The sequence below is a fragment of the Phoxinus phoxinus genome (genome assembly GCF_949152265.1).
Source record: "Phoxinus phoxinus genome assembly, chromosome: 8".
In the NCBI taxonomy this organism is placed as follows: Eukaryota; Metazoa; Chordata; class Actinopteri; order Cypriniformes; family Leuciscidae; genus Phoxinus; species Phoxinus phoxinus.
This window is the reverse complement of record NC_136883.1, coordinates 21,456,836-21,476,409: the sequence shown is the minus strand read 5'-3', so window position 1 is coordinate 21,476,409 and position 19,574 is coordinate 21,456,836. Positions and strand designations below refer to the sequence as shown.

The 19,574-nt window shown below is 36.4% G+C and overlaps 1 long non-coding RNA gene across 1 annotated transcript; it reads right to left on the bottom strand.

Moving 5' to 3' along the window:
- Positions 1–211: 211 nt before the first annotated feature.
- LOC307002899 lies at positions 212–17,814 on the bottom strand. The gene is made up of 4 exons (XR_013798573.1): positions 16,906–17,814; positions 16,272–16,415; positions 11,885–11,984; positions 212–1,246 (listed from the first exon to the last, which is right to left on the bottom strand). It is a non-coding gene; the product is annotated as an uncharacterized lncRNA (long non-coding RNA).
- Between the last annotated feature and the right edge of the window lie 1,760 nt (positions 17,815–19,574).

Here is a 19,574-nt window from a genome sequence, read left to right as displayed (position 1 = left end):
AGAAATTTCGATCTTCCCAGGAGACAATGGGATACGTGCTCTCTCCACTCCATCCATTACTCATTAATGATGTCATAATTCTGTTTAAGATGACAGGAGTGGAGACTTTAAGACAGCAAGTTAAATTCAGCCTACTTTAATGTCGGATAATAAATCAATACTATACTTGAGTGCATTTTTAAGTTAACTTTTTTTGACTAGAGGACAAACTTCAGAATTCACCATTTGGGATTTTGAAATGCCAATAAACAGTGAAGAAAATACAGAACAGTCTACATTTAGATTTACTGACGAATGAAAATAAAACCTTGTATTTTATCTTTGGATGTTATTAAACAAATGCAGCTGAGGCTGACGGTGATGTAAGGAGGTGAAATGATCGGTACATGTTGCAAGTCAGATCGAATCCATGCAAACTGTGTAAGCACCACAACAACCAAGAACACCATATGTATTTTTCACCAATATCAACATGTTACTTAAAATGTTAATAGCTCTCAACTGCATCTTTCTGTAAGCTATTCAAAAGCAGACATGTATTCTGCAAAAATCTGACCTTTTTGCAAGAAACATTGATTTTGCTAATACTTAATTATAATACAGTAGATGTTTTTTTTGAGGACTCTTGTGACAAATGCTTTACATTTGTCCTTTCTGCTGACTTTGACATTCCAAATAGTCAATAGTCAAAAGCCTTGAGTAACAGCAATTCCCATCAAGATGAGTAATAAAGTAAATAACTGTAAACCCGGTTGGACAGATGGATGTATATTTTTAAAAATATAAAAAATTCATACAAATATTATCATTATTATTGTTATTCATTTTTATTATCTTTCAACAACAACAAAACAAAAGTTCAGAGAGACCAACCAAAAGTGGGGTTTTCATTGCGATCACAGTGGCCAGCCCCAGAGTCTGGTGGCTAGTTGGGCAAATCTTCCCACAGTGAGGAATGAACTTGCCTGTACTGCAAACCCCAGAAAGTGCCCAGCTCATGCATGTAGATCCAGCAGGGATGAGGAGGGGAAGGATTTATGGCCCGCATCCTCTAGCTCACGCAGGCCACTGTTTACTGTCCCGGCCCCTGACCAGCTCACCCCAGCTCCGTTCTGGTTCCTGCCCCTTGCGCCGCTGGGTGCGCGTTTAATTAGGTGTTAGGGGAACGTGGACAGGACGACCCACCCGGATCCAAATCCCACAATGACCGTAGGATACTCATGGTCTGTGGATGTCTATAAACAGCCTGAGAAAAGAGAATAGAAGCACACTCATTTCTCAAGAAATCAATACAGAGCATTCAAGATACTCAGCTGAGTGCAGTCTGTTTTCTGTACTGTGTTTTTAAGTTGTTTGCTCTCTTATTTGTGATGTTACAAAGCTCTATAAAATTGCACAGTATTAAGTCTCTCCTATTGTGAACCTGTTGAATAAAACTTCATTGTCATGTAACAACATGCTTTGATTGCTTTAAAATATCTAGGAAAAGCTATTAAGAATATAGACCAATAATTTGGTAATATAGGCCTACACCAACTCAAATGAAAACTTTCATGTTCCAAATATCTTTTTTTTTTTTCTTCAGAGAGATGAAGGAATGGACAACTTGATGCTATCTTAATGGCATCTTTTTTATTTGGATTTGATACTCTGATTAACCTTTTGTATTTATCAGAAGACTAAAGATCATACAGGTTTGAAGGTGAGTAAATAATGTATTTCATGAAAATATTTTTTTTACAGTGAACTATTCCTTTAAAGTGTATCACTTCAGCTTTTGAACTGATATCAGATTGAGTCCTTTATGTGGTTCTTATTGGCTTTGTTTTAGCAAGTGATTTCTAAGAAGCCACAACACCAAAACAAGTTTTTGAAAATTATTTGTCTCTGTGTGAACTACAATGCAAATTTGTGAAAACGGTGATGTCATACGCATGCATATTACACTCTCAGTCTATAGACATGGCAGTGTTTTAGTCGTTTTCGCGGATCAGTGTGAACAGGAATCATTTTGACAATGGTGTCGTCTGTATGTTTACAATTGCAAAGGAAAAACGTTCATGTAAAAAAAAAAAAAGAAAGAAGTTTTGTGTGATACTTTTGTGATACATTGTGTGATACTTTTATGTTACACTTTTAAATGAACAACTTAATGGCCAAACACTAAACATAGTGGATAATCGATTAATGTGACAGTTATTCTATAAACAAATTGATTCATTATTTAACACATGGGAATATATAAAACATGTTTGCTTTATTGCAGTGAATCTAGCTTTTTAAGTGGCTTATATAACCACTAAGGACATGATTTACACAAACATAATTCATCATTTACCACAAAGGGCGTGAATAAAAGTCTAAAAGAAATATTGAGGGTTATTTAGGGACCTCAAAACAACGTATTGCATATAACCATTTAAATTTCAGTGCAAGAGAGAAAACAAAATGGTTTGGTTTCCAATAAAAAAAAGCATAACAGGTCATATTTCAAAACCCCTTTGTGTACTATTGTTCTGCTAATTGCAGCAGTTATTTGAACCTTTGCTAATAAATTCCATACATTTTCCACAGGCCATTAAAGTTTAAATGCTGTTGCACCATATGTTTACCATTATCATTGTTACGGAGTGCACATATATACATCAAATGAAGTGAGCTTATTAATCAAAGTACACTAAACTTCATTCTCTGATTGTTGCATGTCTTTAATCAACCTTCCTTCACAGCAGCTCATATAAAGGTGCATACTTCTAACAGTTTCAGCAAAGAATTGCAAATTATTATGATTAGCATTAGCAATCACTCGTTTAGCAGTACGACTTTGCAGAAGTCCTATCTTAATGTAGTGCAATACATATTCAATACATTATGTGAAACAGCATGCCGTATGCAATGACACATATTACAGCTACATTTTTTGTGTGAATACCGAGAATAATTTTTTCCTCTTGTATCTATCTCGTGGGTTTTTCCATTTGGTTTTAACCTAGTCTGCTGCTCAACATTCAACAGTAAATTGATATTAAGTTTGGTTCTACTCAGAAACCATCACCAATAAGTGCATTTAATAGCTTTTGACTGCAATCTAAAGATAATTTTGATTAAATAATTGGCAGACGTGCATTATTTGTAGTGTTTTATATTAAACTAAATGCTACACCTGCTTATCATTTCTCATGTAAGCATTTCTTATTCTTTATTGTTATAAAAAATACCCAAGCCACATTAAAAACACACAAATAACATATGTCGTCGTGATCATATTTATGTGGCTTCATGTTTCATCTGTAGAAACAGTTCTCTCAGCTGTTTATGTGAGGAACTTAGAATGAGGAAATGTCACAAGGAAACACAACGTTATCATTCAAGGGCAGGAATTTTAATATGATTGACAGCTCAAGAGCGAACAAGCTCTCTGACTCATAACAGACTCAGTTTCAAGCTCTTGAAACATAATTTGCATAATTAAGATCACATATTTCAGAGGAAAATGTATAGAAATTATAATCTGCATAAAGAACATGCATGTAAGAATATATCTGTTTCCTATCATTCAGTCACGTTCAACGTTACGTCAGAACAGACTGACGAATTGGGATCTCGCCTGAGAACCCAATCACCTTCTAGTGGCAATAAAACAAGGCAGTGTACATTGGCGAGTGAGATTTGCATTGCAAGCCACTCCCCGTCTATACAGGTATATAAGGCAACAGTGCAACAGTGTCAGCCCCTGTACTAGACTAGATGCCTGAAGACTAAATAGTTTACTGTTTAATGTTATTTTACAGTATTATTATTCTTTATTCATTTACATTCATTTTCATAATGTATTTTGTGAAGTCAGAGTATGTTTGTACATGTGTGCTGATGAGAGATCTAGGATGAGCTATATTTTGCTTAGAGGATTTTGCAATTTAACATGTTCATCGAGCAGAGATATTCCACTGATTATGATACTTCAAATATGTACAGTTGGTATGTTCTTTACAAGAAAAGGAATGTTTCAACCGATGCAAATGTACCACTAATGTATACACAGACTGATAGTGGATTGTACCTTGTGTAAGCATGAGGTATACGTCCCATTTTTAAACATAAGCAACATGTTTTTGCTACCTTACAAGGAAGTTGTAAGTCTCTTAGTGTTGTATATAAGCTCAATCTTTACTGTATCACTCAGCGAAACAAAAAAGAATGACGGGGTGAGAGGAAGGAAATAGAGGCATGAAGGGGTGAGGAAGGAGAAACACGGAAACGCATAGACCTGGAATGAATACAACATCTTCTCAAGTTTTTGTCAGGAGAAGAAGAAGAAGAAGAAGAAGAAGATTTGTCTTGACAAGATAACTGGTGTCCGGTCCCGTGAATCAAATAATAATGGGGGAAAGGCTTAATTTCAAGTTTACAATGCCCATGTGTTGTGATTGCCTCCTGGTGATCCCAAATGTGTATTCTTCTACGGTACGATTTCCCTGTTGGCAAGCCCATGTCTTTTCCTGGGCAGATTCCACTTTGCCCATCTCTGTAATAGTATTGACTCCATCCCTGTTAAGCCAGGATCTACCGCAGAGATCAAAATCAAAGGTCAGTCCATATGGGTAGGATGTGGTCTCTATGGCGTGTCTTTCCGTCTGGACTAGGCACGCTTTCCCAGTGTTATCCAACTAGCCGTGACTGTATAGGGTGTAAGAAAGGAACAGCAGTGATCGACATCCCCCTTGAAAAGTTCTGTCCTTTTTCCGCCCTATGGTGCAGAGGACTAAGCGACTTACACAGGGTGCTGGGAAGGTGCAGCAGTTGTGCTGTTTTTCTTAGGGATCCAAATTCTCCCTGAAGAAGGGAACTAAGATGTTACATCCCGTCGCCACAACCCCTGTACCTGTGAATGTTGCAGGCTGCCTAATATACCCATATGAACGGGGAGTGGCGTGCGATGCAAATCTCACTCGCCAATGTACACTGGCTTGTTTTGTTACCACTCGAAGGTGATTGGGCTCTCAGGTGAGATCACAATTCTTCAGTCTCTGACATAACCTATACATTCTCAGATACAATTATAACAATAACTCAACATCCATTCTCTTCTTTCTTCTGGAATACTTTTATTCTGTGTTTATACAGGTTTTCAAAACAGTGTCACCAGTCTCACACTTTTGTGCAACAGCAGCGGCTCGGGTAATCTCGAATCTAATTGGACGGCTCGTTTCATCACGGGGCAACAAGGAAAAAAATTGATACACTGGTCGAAAAAAAGCTCACTTTTCGTGCTTTTGATCGCATGAACAGCTATATTGGGATTTATTGTTTCGATTCGGGAGCATTGCTGTGTTTGTTTATTGTTCAAACAACAAAAAATAAGAGTCAGGACCATGATGGGCAGTTCTTCATTTTACTATGCAATAACAGAATCACAAACTCTTTGGACAATTCACTGGCCAACCAAATTCTAACCCAGAGCTAATCTAGAGTAGCCAAACAGTGCTTATTTCTGAGTTTACTATTGAGTGTATTCAACTCAATATACAAGCTTCATTGTGACATACAGTCACGTCCCTTAATCACACTCAGTGTGAAAGGCCTTTTAGGTTTGGGGAATTTTAAAGAGTAAACATCACTAATGGACACTACATTTTCTACCGGAAATGGAAGGTCAAGTCAAGTGCATTGGGTTGTGGGATACATTAATCCAAAAAGTATGCCTATGCAAAATATGTTTCATATTGCACATTCTCCTGCATACATGAAATCTGCATACTGCGCAGGGAATACACATTGCATTCTACTTTCTTTCAAGATATAAGGTTGTATACCATTCCAAACATACCCAATGTCACTCATATTGTCCTTCAGACCAGTCAGTCAGTCTCTCTCTCTCTCTCTCTCTCTCTCTCTCTCTCTCTCTCTCTCTCTCTCGATCTGGTGTAGCATGAGCAGCTGCTGAGATGAAAGTGCAAGTCCTGGACTTTCAGGTTGGCTTCCCACAGTCTGTTTATATTTTCCCACAAAATCTTGGCACAGATCAGATCTTGTTACATCTACATATATGAGATTGGATGTTTGTGGACATGTATTTGATTTGGTCAAATATCGGTTCGCTTATGTCCATGCAATTACAACAAAGGTGGACTGAAGCTCTCAAGCTCTCAAAGGTACAATAAAAGTGTTATAAAAACAAATATATTTGTAGGTTTTAGAAGCTTTATGTGAAGAACAGATTAACATTTAAGTCATTTTCCACTTATAATTTTTAAATCTAGTGATATGTTACCTGCCAAGACTGGGTCACTAAGTTCAAGCAGATCAGTCAGATGTATCAGGGGTCATGAATTATGATCTTTTGAAATATTAGGTCATTGCACTAAAAAAAAAAAAATGTACGTTTTAGACCTCAAAACTTCCTTTTTAGTCTAAAAACAGCTTTTGATGAAACAAAATTAACTCCCAAAATGACTCGCTTCAGATTTTGTCACATTATTATGTCATAGTGTGATGACAGACCAACACTTACTTGTACATTGTTGCCTCTTTAGCTCCGCCCTCCAATTTACGCATGTCTAAAGTAGTAAATATAAGTTTACACATACATGGTTATTTTGAAAACCAGAGACTTTTCTGAAAACCTACAGGTGTGGATTTCCAAATTTGTTTCCCTGATTTCACGCGCTATGCGCAAATACACTGCAGGCTCACTTGCGCTCGTCTTATTCAAGGTAAATCATCAACTCTATAATCCCTTACATGTGTTATATTTAACTAAAAACTTAATAATCAGCTAAAACAAGTACAAGCGCTCCCGAGTCCGTGTTGCTTCCACATTCTACCGAACTCAGACCACCTCCTCCAGGTAGTCTCGGGTTCGGTACCCCAGTGCCCACCCGGGTCCGCATGACAGCGCTCACATTAACGATTATTCATGCGAACCGTGCCCCGTTCCCAACTAAACTACCAGTGTGAAAGCCCCCTTAAACATCTAAGCATGCAGTGTAAATAAAGCAGCTACATCAATGAAATAGTAAAGTTAGTCCACGGCCACACCCCCGTGCTAATGGTACCGCCGCCCACGGCACAAATTACTAGACGAAAAATAGAAAATCCGTTAGATTTCATTTATTCAAATGTTTGTTTCTGAAGTCACAATTTAGCAAAATTAAAATTGAAAAAAGGGGGGTAAAAAGCAACTTGCATTGATAATGCAAGAAAAATTAATGTCTGGTTTCAATTTTTTATTTTTCTATTTGCCTTGTATGGTCTGAAAACTGAATTGTGAAGTTAATTCACTTAATCTTTTTATTGTCTTTTTCTTTTTTTTTCCTTGAGTGCAGTATGTGTTTTTTTACAAGGTTTTTTGTCAAAACAAGGTTTTTACAATACAAGGTTTAATATTATAATAATCAAAACAGGTAGCAGTATTCACACATATAATTTCAAAACGAGACCAAACATTCTCAAAGGAACACACATGAACTTAAATAGTAAAGATAATGAGATGAACAGAGCTGATCCAAACCAACTAATCACAGTCACCATAGAAACTAAAGAGTGGCGGGAATCTAGACAAAGGAAAACAGAAATGAATGAGTCCATGAAAACGAAAGCTCTAGCGTACGTTCTGCCAGGAAGACTCAAATGTTACGTCACCCATTACGTTTTGGTCTAACCAATCATTATCTAATATTTGGAGTATAAAAGGTCAGTACTTACACACGTTTGAGTTCGCAGATGATGATGCAAACATTCACCCCCATCCTCCCCACCACCACCAGGATGGTCCTTGCTCATACCTCCCCCGGGGTCGCCTGCGCCCCTGCCTTCATCTTCAGGCAGGAAATAGTCCGCTACCCTCTGAATGTGATCTACGGACAGGGCCTGCGCCAAATATCTTTATCATTCAATATTTTCGCTTTCATTTGCTGGTCTATTAATCAATAAATGTCATTGTGATTTTATTTTTAGGCCTTCCGAGTCTTTCCGGTAGAACTAAAACTGAAACTAACTGAATATAATGGTGACACTTGTAATCCTAAGTTTTCAAAGAGGAATACCTTTCCTTAGTCCATGAAAAATGTAGTTTTTCTCTGCTCGCTTCTCGTGCTTCCCCTCAGCACAAGTTTGGTATTGTTGAAAAGTATTCCAACTTTGTATTCCAACTTTGTGAATGTTTATAGCAAATTATCGATGTCTCTCGAGTCTGAACCAACTAAATGTGATTTTCAAACTCATGCTGATGTAAACAAAACCATCTTGCTCGCGCTGACTGATGGAGTCGAACCATGCTTACAGAGACGCCTCAGACAGCACGCGATCCCGATATACCAGCCCGATCTCATGAAAGTGCGTATCTAAACCACGAATGTTATTTCTCGTGCCATTTAAAAGCCAAAAATAGTTTTTGTGTGGATATGATACGCAGTTTTCGCGTACATATGATACCCGCTTTATGGCGTGTAATACGCACAACACTCCCCACCCCTAATCCTACCCAAGGGTTTTCAGTGCGTAGTATATGCATGCAAAAAACATTTTGGTGGGAGAATGAGACAATCCCTGACAACATTCAAAAGACAACTGAATCTATTCCGTGAGCACTTAACATAAAAAAAATAAAAATATCTTTCCTTTTCCTTTAATCCTCCCTTGTCTGGCTTATGCTACTCTGAGCAATGCCTGAACTTTGTATTTTGAGCACTTCTTGCGTAGTTTTTGCCTCTTCACGATGACTCACTTGCTTTAGTCCTCAGTGTAAGTCAAGACACATGTTCAACACAGGCTTTTAAGAGATACTGAAAATAAAAGATGATGCAATGCTGACTATATTGGATCTGGCCATAATGTCTCAACACAAGTGTGGGTATCAATGTTTTTACCATGTGTCACTATTGCTTTGTCTGATACAGATCATTTGATATGTACTCACTTTACTGAAAATGATGAACGATGAATGTCAGAATAGCAGTGCAACAAACAATGGTACATTAATCCATAATAAGTTTACATGAAACAAAGCAAGCTCTTCTGCCAACTAAAACTTTGGTAACGCCAAGTACTCAAACTGTATTTGTCACATACTGTATAAGACTTATAAAGAATATGTAATACGCATAGACTAACAAGATAAACACCTTTCTGTAGAGTCTTCGATTAAACATTAATATATTTTAATAAAATACAATACATGGTTATATTTACACACAAATATGTATTACAAGAAATAAATATACATAAAGATGCAGAATTTTCTGTCAATCCATGTTTACAATATGGGGCGTTATTATGCATCTTCTGAAAGAGTTTCCTGATCAAAACACAGGTGAAGAAGAAACAGAACAAGCGATAGAAGCATCGCTTATGCACATGTAAAAATAAGAACGTGTTGATAAAAAAAGAATGCATATATATAATATAATATAATATAATATAATATAATATATATTCTAGCTTTATGCATTCTTTTTGGGACTAAAAGCATAGGCTCTGTTATTTCATATGATATATATTGCGTGTTCACGTGTTCATACAGCAAAATATTCTGGGGGCTTTGAAAGTTTTTTGAAAATGATCAAAAAAGCCTGGCGCTGGCTGGCAACTTAAAAAAAAAAAAAACACTGGTGGGGAATATAAAAGATAAGCTTTCGCATACTGGAGTTTCCTTGGTATTGAGGTGTAGATTTGTTTTCAGTTTAATATGTGAAACTGTTACCCAATCATAGCAGTGAGCATTTAGTTCTGAGTCTTGAATGCAACACACTTTTTTTTCAGACTGGTTTTCAACCAATTTACTCTTTCATGAATAAGACATGGCTGTTTCTTCATGAACATGCCAAGGAGAGCTAGTCAAGATTGTTGATGAATAACTTAATGCCAAAATAAAATATTGCATGATTTCAGGGGACTTTGGACATAACACAAGTCATATTTACTGATATGATACCTTTCTGGTGCTTTTGCATGCTTTTTTAAGCTTGAAAAGCCCCATCCATTGCAAACGTATGGATTTATTAATACATTCTTCAAAAAAAATAAAAAAAATAATGATCAGAATAAAGTCAAATGTGACCATGGATCACAAAACCAGTCACATGTCGCATGAGTATATTTGTGGCAATAGCCAACGGGTCAAAATTATCGAATTTTCTTTTATGCCAAAAATCATTAGGATATTAAGTAAAGATCATGTTCCATGTAGATATTTAGTAAATCTCCCCATAAATATATAAAACATTTATTTTTGTGAGTGAGTGCAGCACAATCGCGAACATAAATGGACAATTTTTTTGTTTGCACCCTCAGATTCCAGATTTTATAATAGTTGTATATCTCGGCCAAATATTGTCCTAACCAAAAATAAACAAATAGAAAGCTTATTTATTCAGCTTTCAGATGAAGTATAAATCTAAATGTCAACAAATGGACCCATGTCATGTGACTGGTTTTGTGGTCCAGGGTCACAGTGTTAGGAACAGCAATTTCCTTTTGGCCAAAGTGTATGTAAAACTGAATGATGTGATGTAAACCTTACTACACAACAATACATTCACCATGAAGAACAGCATTCAACATGATGAAAACTCATACTTGGACGAAATATTCTGCCCACCGGCTCAGGATTTCCAGCGATGACACAAACTGTTGTCATGTTATGAGCAGCACTGAGCGGAGAAGAGGTAATTCATGTATGGATGGAGTCACAACATCTTATTTTCTCTGTGCTGTTGGTTAATTCTTATGTGTCATGTTTACATTGTGACAAAGTGATGTTAAGTTCTAATAACTGCAACAAACAAAAGGGTCAGGATGTGAAGTAAAGAACAACACAATATAACCTTAAATTAGTCAAGTAATAGAAGCACTGATTAAACTGAGAACATTTGAACACTCCTGCTTCCCATATTTTTGATCTCAATATGCAGTGATCTCAATATTAACAACTTATTTGAGCTGCTATATCAATTTATTTATACACTCTTAATGTACATCATTGACTTCCTGTGTCCATTTCTTATATCTCTAATGAATATTTTAGGAAAAACATTAGATACAATTTTAAATAATAAAATATTAATCCAAAATTGATTTTTGAATTTACCTTCCAGATGCGATATATAATATAGAATAATATATATTTAGGCATAAAATATAAATACAATTTACATTGGGGTCAGTAAGATTATGTTTTTAAAAGATGTCTCTTATGCCAATGTTATTAATATTGTGAAATATTATTCAATTTAACATATATTATTTTCTATTATTGAAAATTGTAATTTACAGTATGGCAAAGCTTATTTTTCAGAAATATGTTTAATGTTATATAACCATATAAATGTATTCACTGTCACTTCTCATCAAGTTAAGTATTACCGGTATTATATATATATATATATATATATATATATATATATATATATATATATATATATTTTTTTTTTTTTTTTTTTAACAGTTGTCTAAGAAAAAATGTGCAGTGAAATTTAAGTTGTAATGAAACATTTACTTTCTGGAGAGGCAAACAATTGATTTAATTAATTAGCATCTCCTTTTTGAATACAAAGCCAATATAATGTCTCAAAACTTGACTAAATGTGGTCTTACATGAGGAAATGGTAATCGTGTTTCCAATTAAATGTTAACCAGATAATTCCTGTAGCTCAAACAAGCCTTAGGTTTAATTCCCATCCAGGGAACGAATGAAGTGATAAAATCTATACCTTGAATGCAAAGCAATTCACTTTAAATAACAGCATCTGCCAAATGCATAGCCAAATTGCAGTTTAACCCTGTGTGTGACTCATGCACAATGCACTTCTGGATGCATGGCTATGTGTGTTGTTAATGTCTGTGTGTGTTTATTTACAGGTGTCTGCATGAGTGCATGTCGTCTTGCCTGTCATTATTTCTCTCCTGTCACCCAGTTAGACAGAACTGCTGACAGCATACACTCCGGCAGGGCTGTGTGAGTCACGCTCAACGATATTCTGTGTGCGCTGGAAGAAAAGGAGTGAGACGAAAAAAAAAAAGGTGATATAGTAACAATCCATTAATTGAGAAGCCAGGATTTCCGTCAGTGCCTGTGACCGTTGAAATAATAAAATTACGTCTGACAGAGCAATTGAAAGAAATACATTATATATATATATATATAAGCACATGCTTATCTCTAAAGCTCATTTTAATGTGACATTATGATGCTTTGGAAGCCTGTCTGAAGCTAAAAAGGTGTGCTTATAATATAAATGCTGTATTTTTAAGTCACTGAAAGAGGAGCGAGGAAGATACCTTTAGTTTCTGACACAATGCTACTCTGATAGAAGCCTCATTCTGTCATTTGCATGCAGTGTTGTCTCAGCCAATCGGAAGTAGGCTGATGGCCACAGGAATATACTGTGCCATATTGTTAAGTGTGTAATTAGGGAATTTCAGTTCCTAAGCGGACAATTATAGAACTTTTAGAAGTAGTGAATGCTGAACACACTAGCAATTTTTAATGCAGTCATTTTGCATATAGGACAACTTATTCAGGGTCTTCTTCACCTGGAGCTCGGTGTCTAAAGTGCTGATGTGACAAAATTGTGTTTGTTTTCTGGCCCACTTTTTGGCTTCAATTCCCAAACCACCAACAATGGCTTAACTGAGAAATGAGCTAATGAAAATAGTGATTACAAAGAGTGATTTACAGTTCTTAAAAAAGGAAACGCATTCATCTTTATCTCACAGTGCAATATGCACAAGCTAATCTCGTAGAGCAAAAAACGCACTGGCATAAAGTCAAGTCTTTTTCTGGCCAAGAACCACCTACCTAGACAGGAATAAACTATCTGACTGACTTTTAAAGTGAATAACCAACCCATTTATACGTGTGTGCACTTAAAGTTGTCATGAAACAGAAGTTGCAATAGTCTTTTCTTCCTTATTGTGATGTATATCATAGTAAAATGGCTTCTAGAAAAAAATATATATACATACTGTGGGGCGGGACTTGATTTTGTCCATGGGTAATTGATTTGATGGTTGTGGTTTGCTATTGGCCGATATCATGTGAGTGATACGTTGTCCCGCCCTTGCTCTAGTAAACACGTCATCAGAAAATGTCGCCGCAAAAGGGAAATACATTTATTTTGATTAAAGATTCCGCAGCACATGAATAAAAAATAAAAAAAGTGCATGTATAATATTGCAATTGACGCTGCACTTTTTTTGCCTCGTTTTAATGGCTTCCTGTTTCGGCTGCTATTGTGAGTGTGCCGAACCAAGCAAGTCACCCTGTCATGATGGAGAAGGACAATGGAGTTTTAGGAGGAATGTTTGTGTTGCACACACAGAAGAGGATGTTTTCTGGTGGCAAATATAATTTGTATTGCTGTCACACACTGTAAGATCTGCAAATCCAACAAAGACAACAGTAATTGAGTTTATGTATCACAGTGTTGAAATAGCTGGCAGTGTGACTTCTTCGTGTGAACAAGTGAAACGCCCCGCGGCTCCCCACTACCCCAGTGTCACCCGCCAGTATACACAGGTTTAAGTGATGTTAACATATATACATCTATATAAATGGTAACCAACAATACATAATAACAATAAAACATATGAATAACAATACATAATTGTCTTTGAATATATATATATTATATAAATAAGAATTGTCAATTTTAATTTAATTGTGACAAAAATACAAACTAAATAAATAAAGAGAAATGTAGTCTGAAGTTGGATGAAAATACCATGAGAAGAGATTTGTTTTAAGTTGAGACTTTAAGGGAAAAAGGAGGTGATATCATGAAGTGAGTTCCATAATTCGGTGCCATACCACTAAATGATCGGATGAGAGATGGGAACGAGGTACAATGAGGAGTTTGGAGTCTGATGACTGCAACGAGATAGGGCTGACAAATAATTAGGATCTTGATCATGCAAAAATGTAAAGGTTACCGTAATTATCTTGTACTTTATCTAGACAGAGACTATGTAATTTGCAGAGTAACAGGGTAATGTGGTCAAACTTTTTGGCCTGAGTGATGACTTATACATGTTGTAATCTAGCCACAATTTTTAGCAAGCAGTCCAATGAGAGGAGAATTGCAGTAATCGATCCATAAGATTATGAAAGCACCCATTAAAGCTCTAGTGTCTCTGGGGCTAAGAGTAGGCCACAGACAAGCAATATTGCATAGGTGGAAAAATACAGTCTTAGAACTAGAGTTTATATGTGAATGAAGTCCAATTTTCCCCTACATTTAAAAATAAATAAATTAAGAAATAAAGTGTGTTCTGTTGATAACAAAACATGATATCATAACATGATATCATAACTGATATTATTTGAAAGGGACAGTGGACCAAATGCAATTAGCTCTACAATTATAGTGTTACAGTTTAGAAAATGATTTTGTAACCAGATTTTGATATGAGAAAAATTATGGGAAACAGTGTCAAACATTATGAGGATAGTAAGGCAGCCAGAGTTGGCGTGATAAAAGGTCATTGGTAATTTTGTATAGTGATGTTTGAGTGTCAAGGTCTGCACGGAAACCAGATTGGTAGGGATCAAAGAGATCATTTTTAGACGGATATGACTGTAGCTGTGGAGCGAACACTTTTTCCAGTAATTTAGCAATGAACGGAAAGTTAGATATAGGTCTGAAATTATTCACAATGGAAGAAAGATTTAAAATATTATTTTTTTTAAGACTGGAGTGACAGCAGCGGTTTTAATAACCGGGGGTCAGATCCAGTAGGGAGCAGTGGGTTGAGGAGATTGCAGATAAACAGGCTTTAGGAAGAGGAGTGGGTGCTAGATCTAACCGACAGGTAGACGAACTAGCAAGCCTTTAAGGGGCAGGTTTGTCTAAAGTAGTTGATACCACAACAATAAACCGGTGTGAGGGGTGGGGGAATTGCAATTGCAAAGCAGTGTCTGCAAGGGACCAGCTGAACTGAAAACACCAATACAATTTGCAAGTAGGCTGTCAGCTAAATTTCTATTCATCCTATATATATATATATATATATATATATATATATATATATATATATATATAAACTTCTCAATATCTATAGAAGCAGATCATCTAGTTTAGATATATAGCATACTTTCTAAAAAGTTCCTCAAACAAAAGAAAAATATTAAGCAGCACAACTGTTTTGAAAGATAATAATACGATTCTTTTTTAACCCTTGTATGGTGTTCGGGTCTGTTGAAAAGAAAAATGATACGATTAATAATTTTTTTCAAACTCAGACTCAACTCATTGGCCTTGGCTCATTTCCTGTAAAGAATATATCAAAACACATTTTCAATGACCACACACTGTACCTACACATTAATATTACACACAGGATGTTCGGGTCCACTGGACCCGGGGCTAATACAAATGTGGAAATTTTAGGTTCTGTGTACCTTTACTCTGTCCTCCTCCTGCTGTTAGTGTGTGTGTGTGTGTGTGTGTGTGTTCTTGTATATGGTTTATGAGGACACAAATGTGTATAATGATATGGGTATTAAACGTAAACATAGTTTATGACGTAAACATGGTTTATGATGACATCTGAAATTCAAAAAATGGCAAAAGTTTGTTGCCAGGGACACTCTTTTGTCCAGCCCCTTCCTCCTTGTCAGTTTCCATAGTAACTCATTTGTTTATTGGTTTTGCTCAGCATTCATAACCCTAGTTTGTTTGTCAGTCGTTGTATGTACGTACCCTGGATTATCTTCAGTTTTCTCCTGTTCCGTGCACCTAGGTTTACTCCAGCTACCTTGTGTTCTCTGACCCTGCGGACTATTTTAATAAATCTAACTGCATTTGGATCCGCTTCCCAGCCTGTTCCTTTGCCTGCCTGAATGCTATTTTGTTACAGTATTAGAAGGATTTCTGAAGGATCATGACACTGAAGACTGAAGCCATCAAAGGAATAAATGACATTTTACATTACAATACAATTTCACAATATTGCAGTTTTTACGGTATTGTTAAAAAAGGCAGCCTTGGTGAGCACAAACTTTTACTGACCCCCATCTCTTGAACAGTAGTGTATGAACAAATAAATGTTTTTTTTCTACTTCAAAGCTTCAAAACACGTAGGATCAATATTTTAGAAAGAATTAATATATCAAGATCCATCTATCCATCCCGACTGTGTCCACTCTGTGCTAGAATACACACATGTAAACACGCAGACATGCTTGTTTGCATCTATGAACCCATGTTGAACATAATAAAACTTAGTTGAACACTCTCTAAATCCCATCCTAAAGCGGTGTGATCTTATCTCACCTGCTTATGCACGATTTGCTTCTCTGGCGGGTGAACTCTCCAGCACTGGGGCGACTCTGTGGCATGTCCAATGCGATGGATAATGTTGAGCTTGATGCATGAAAGGATAAAGCTGTGATGCATGATCTCACCAGCAGATAAGGCCTTGTTTACATCAGCAAAGAAACAAAAGCATTCATGAACATGCATACAAGCGTCAGTGTCCTCAACCGTACCCCTCACACACACCGCTTCGAATCAGCACGGGTCAAAGCCCTCATGGTTCAAACATATGAGCATACTTTAACCAATATCCTTTAGAAATGTAGATTAATTCACGGGGAATGGATGCAAAGCATCAATCTCTCTGGTTTAGGCCATAAAATAATTTATGACATGAAAATGTATTCACATATATTCTAAATCCATATCAGTCGAGCGGCCAATGGATGATTCATTCAAGCATGTGCATGTGACTTCAGATACAAACACATTTGTATCCAATAGCTGTTCAAAAACATTGACAGAAAATCACCTAGAAAACGAAATCTGTAAACAGGCCTCTCTTCATAAGATGGGCTTCATATATCGCTCATTAGATCTGACAACAGAAAAAAAATGGTTTAATAGACTCTAGATGTTCTTAAACACTCACCTCTGCCTTATTTCCTCTGTTTATGAATGAAAGACACCGAGGTGGACTGCAAAGTCAAACTTTGTCCTGATGTTGGACGTCTTTGTGAGAGGATGAAGTGGCACCTTGCCAGCTTTTTTTCAGAGGACACCCTGAGATCATATCTGTCATTTATCTTCAACAAGGGGAACAGCCAGAAACATTGTCCCAGTCCCTAGAACGGAGGGCAGATATAGTAAAAACACCGCATACGCTGTTTGTCCTTGGCCGTGATATTTTTTGTCAGACTTCATAGAAAAGGTTCTTGCAAGTTATATTTATTATGTTAAAGAAATGATTCATACTTTTATTCAGCAACGATGCATTAAATTGACTTAAATTTCAAATAAATGCTGTTCTTTTGAACGTTATATTTATAGAATGCTGACAGTTTTCAAAAAATATATTAAGTGGCAAAAACTGTTTTCAACATTGATAATAATAAATGTTTCTTTAGCACCAAATCAGTACGTACAAATTATTTTCCGTCGAAAGACGGAAATAAATTCGGCTTGGCCATCAAATGAATAAATTACATTTTAAAATGTATTAAAATAGAAAACAGTTATTTTAAATTGTACGAATATTTCACAATATTACTGTATTTTTTATCAAATAAATGCAGCCTTGGTGAACAAGACTTTTCAAAAACAAAAGAAAAAACACTCCGTCCCAAAATGTTTAATTGTAGTGTATGTATATGTACAGATATACAAGAAAGTGAAATAAATTAATGTATATGAGTATCTATGAATATACTTTAAATAAAAATAATATACAGCACAGCATCTATTTATTATTTTTCAACTGAATTATTTTGGTTACTTGTCTATTTTAATTTGTCTTGAGCCTGTTTCTCTCAGACTGCGTCCATAAACATGTCTGTAATTGAGCTTGGTAATGCAATGTAAAAAGCTAAACACTTTTTTCTGTTTATTATAAACAGGGTGTGTAGGCACAGCAGTAAATTACTTATGAGTTTATATGATAACTGCACAATCATTAATGCAGTTTTACATAAAAATGGAGCTGTGTCATGCTACGTGTGATTGAGGTCTCCATTGTGGAGGGTGAATCCTAACAAATACACACAGATTGAGGGATCCTGGAGATTGTAGGCGACGTGACACTGCTGACCCTGCGCTGAATGAGTGGGAGGTTGTGGGCTGACGCAGTGGAATTGGAGAATTGCTGTATAACGTCTCCACTCAAACACTCCCGCACGTTTATTTATAGCGCTGACCATGTGGAAAACGTGCATGCAAATGCACAGAAATAGTCATGAGTAGTGATTCAGATCCCACCGGGGTTGTACATCACACGTCGTCACGCATAGATATGTTTCAAACACGCCATTATAACATGAAAGATGGTTTATGAGTAATGTACATGTGAAAGACTTGCCCACATTTGCCCGGAGAAGAGACAAATACATGAATAGAGACTGCATATGAGTGTATTTGATTCAAGTGGCTGCTGCAAAAGGAAAAAGCACACTTAACAGTGCTGTAAGCCATTTGAAAACTTTGAAAACGCATGCATAAAATAGTCCCAATCAACTGAAAGAGATTTGAGAAATAAGTGTCTCTGTCCCAAAACTAGACTTTTTAGTCAAGAATGGTTTTGAATCATCTTCTTACTCATTCGGGTTTGCTGACATGTCTTTGGAGGTCAGGTTTTGGAGAGAGGATGTGTGGCGGAAGGAATGAGGGCAGATCTAATTCAGTGGCTAAAGTCTGACACAAGTTTGAAAAATGGCTAACATTACTTAGAGAATTTTTAAGCAACATTATGTAAAGCTCAGAATGAGGGTCGCTGCAGAATGAAAACTTTTGCACTATATCCCAAATCTTCTGATGGCGTTTTGTGAGGGAAAATACTGATATTTTAGTTGTTTTTCACCTAAAATTGTTCATATATATAATTCAGTGAATTTTTTATTTTATTTTTGCTTTTAGTATGAATATGTTAGCCTTAAGGTTATGAATAGGCTGGTGTGTTCCAAAACAATGATAAAATTTGCATTTAGGTGACATAAGCATTCAAAACTTGGATCTAAAATGGATCACATATTTTTATGACATCACCGTGACAACTTCTCATCACATCTTCTGTCCAATCAAATGCTCTCTAGAATCTAACGTATCCTCAGCGCTTGGATTCGCTTCTATGGTGCTGTCAAGAACGACTTGTCGACGGACAGCGAGTGGGTCTGTGTACAGGGAAATTACGATGCCACGCAGATGTGATGTTCCTGGCTGTGGACAAACAACATCTTTGAATACGCTGCGAAAGATCCAGTCGTCAGGGAAAAATGGATGCACTTTATTTTTTTGCGGACGTCTCAGGCCCCGTTTACACGATGGGAAAACGCAGATATTTCTCTGCGTTTTGGCCTGTCATTTACACGGAAACGCCGTTTTTATCCCAGAAAACGATCATTTCTAAAAACTCCGGCCAAAGTGGAGATTTATGAAAACGCCGGTTATATGTCGTATTTATGGCGTATTTATATATGGCGTATTTATGCGGGTTGTGTGCACGATGTTATTATTGAAAACGGAGGGGGAGAAATATTCGTTTCTCTAAATACCCGGCTATGTGTAAATGTGGCCTCAGTCACGGCAGTGTTAGTTTAAGCGTTTGTTCTA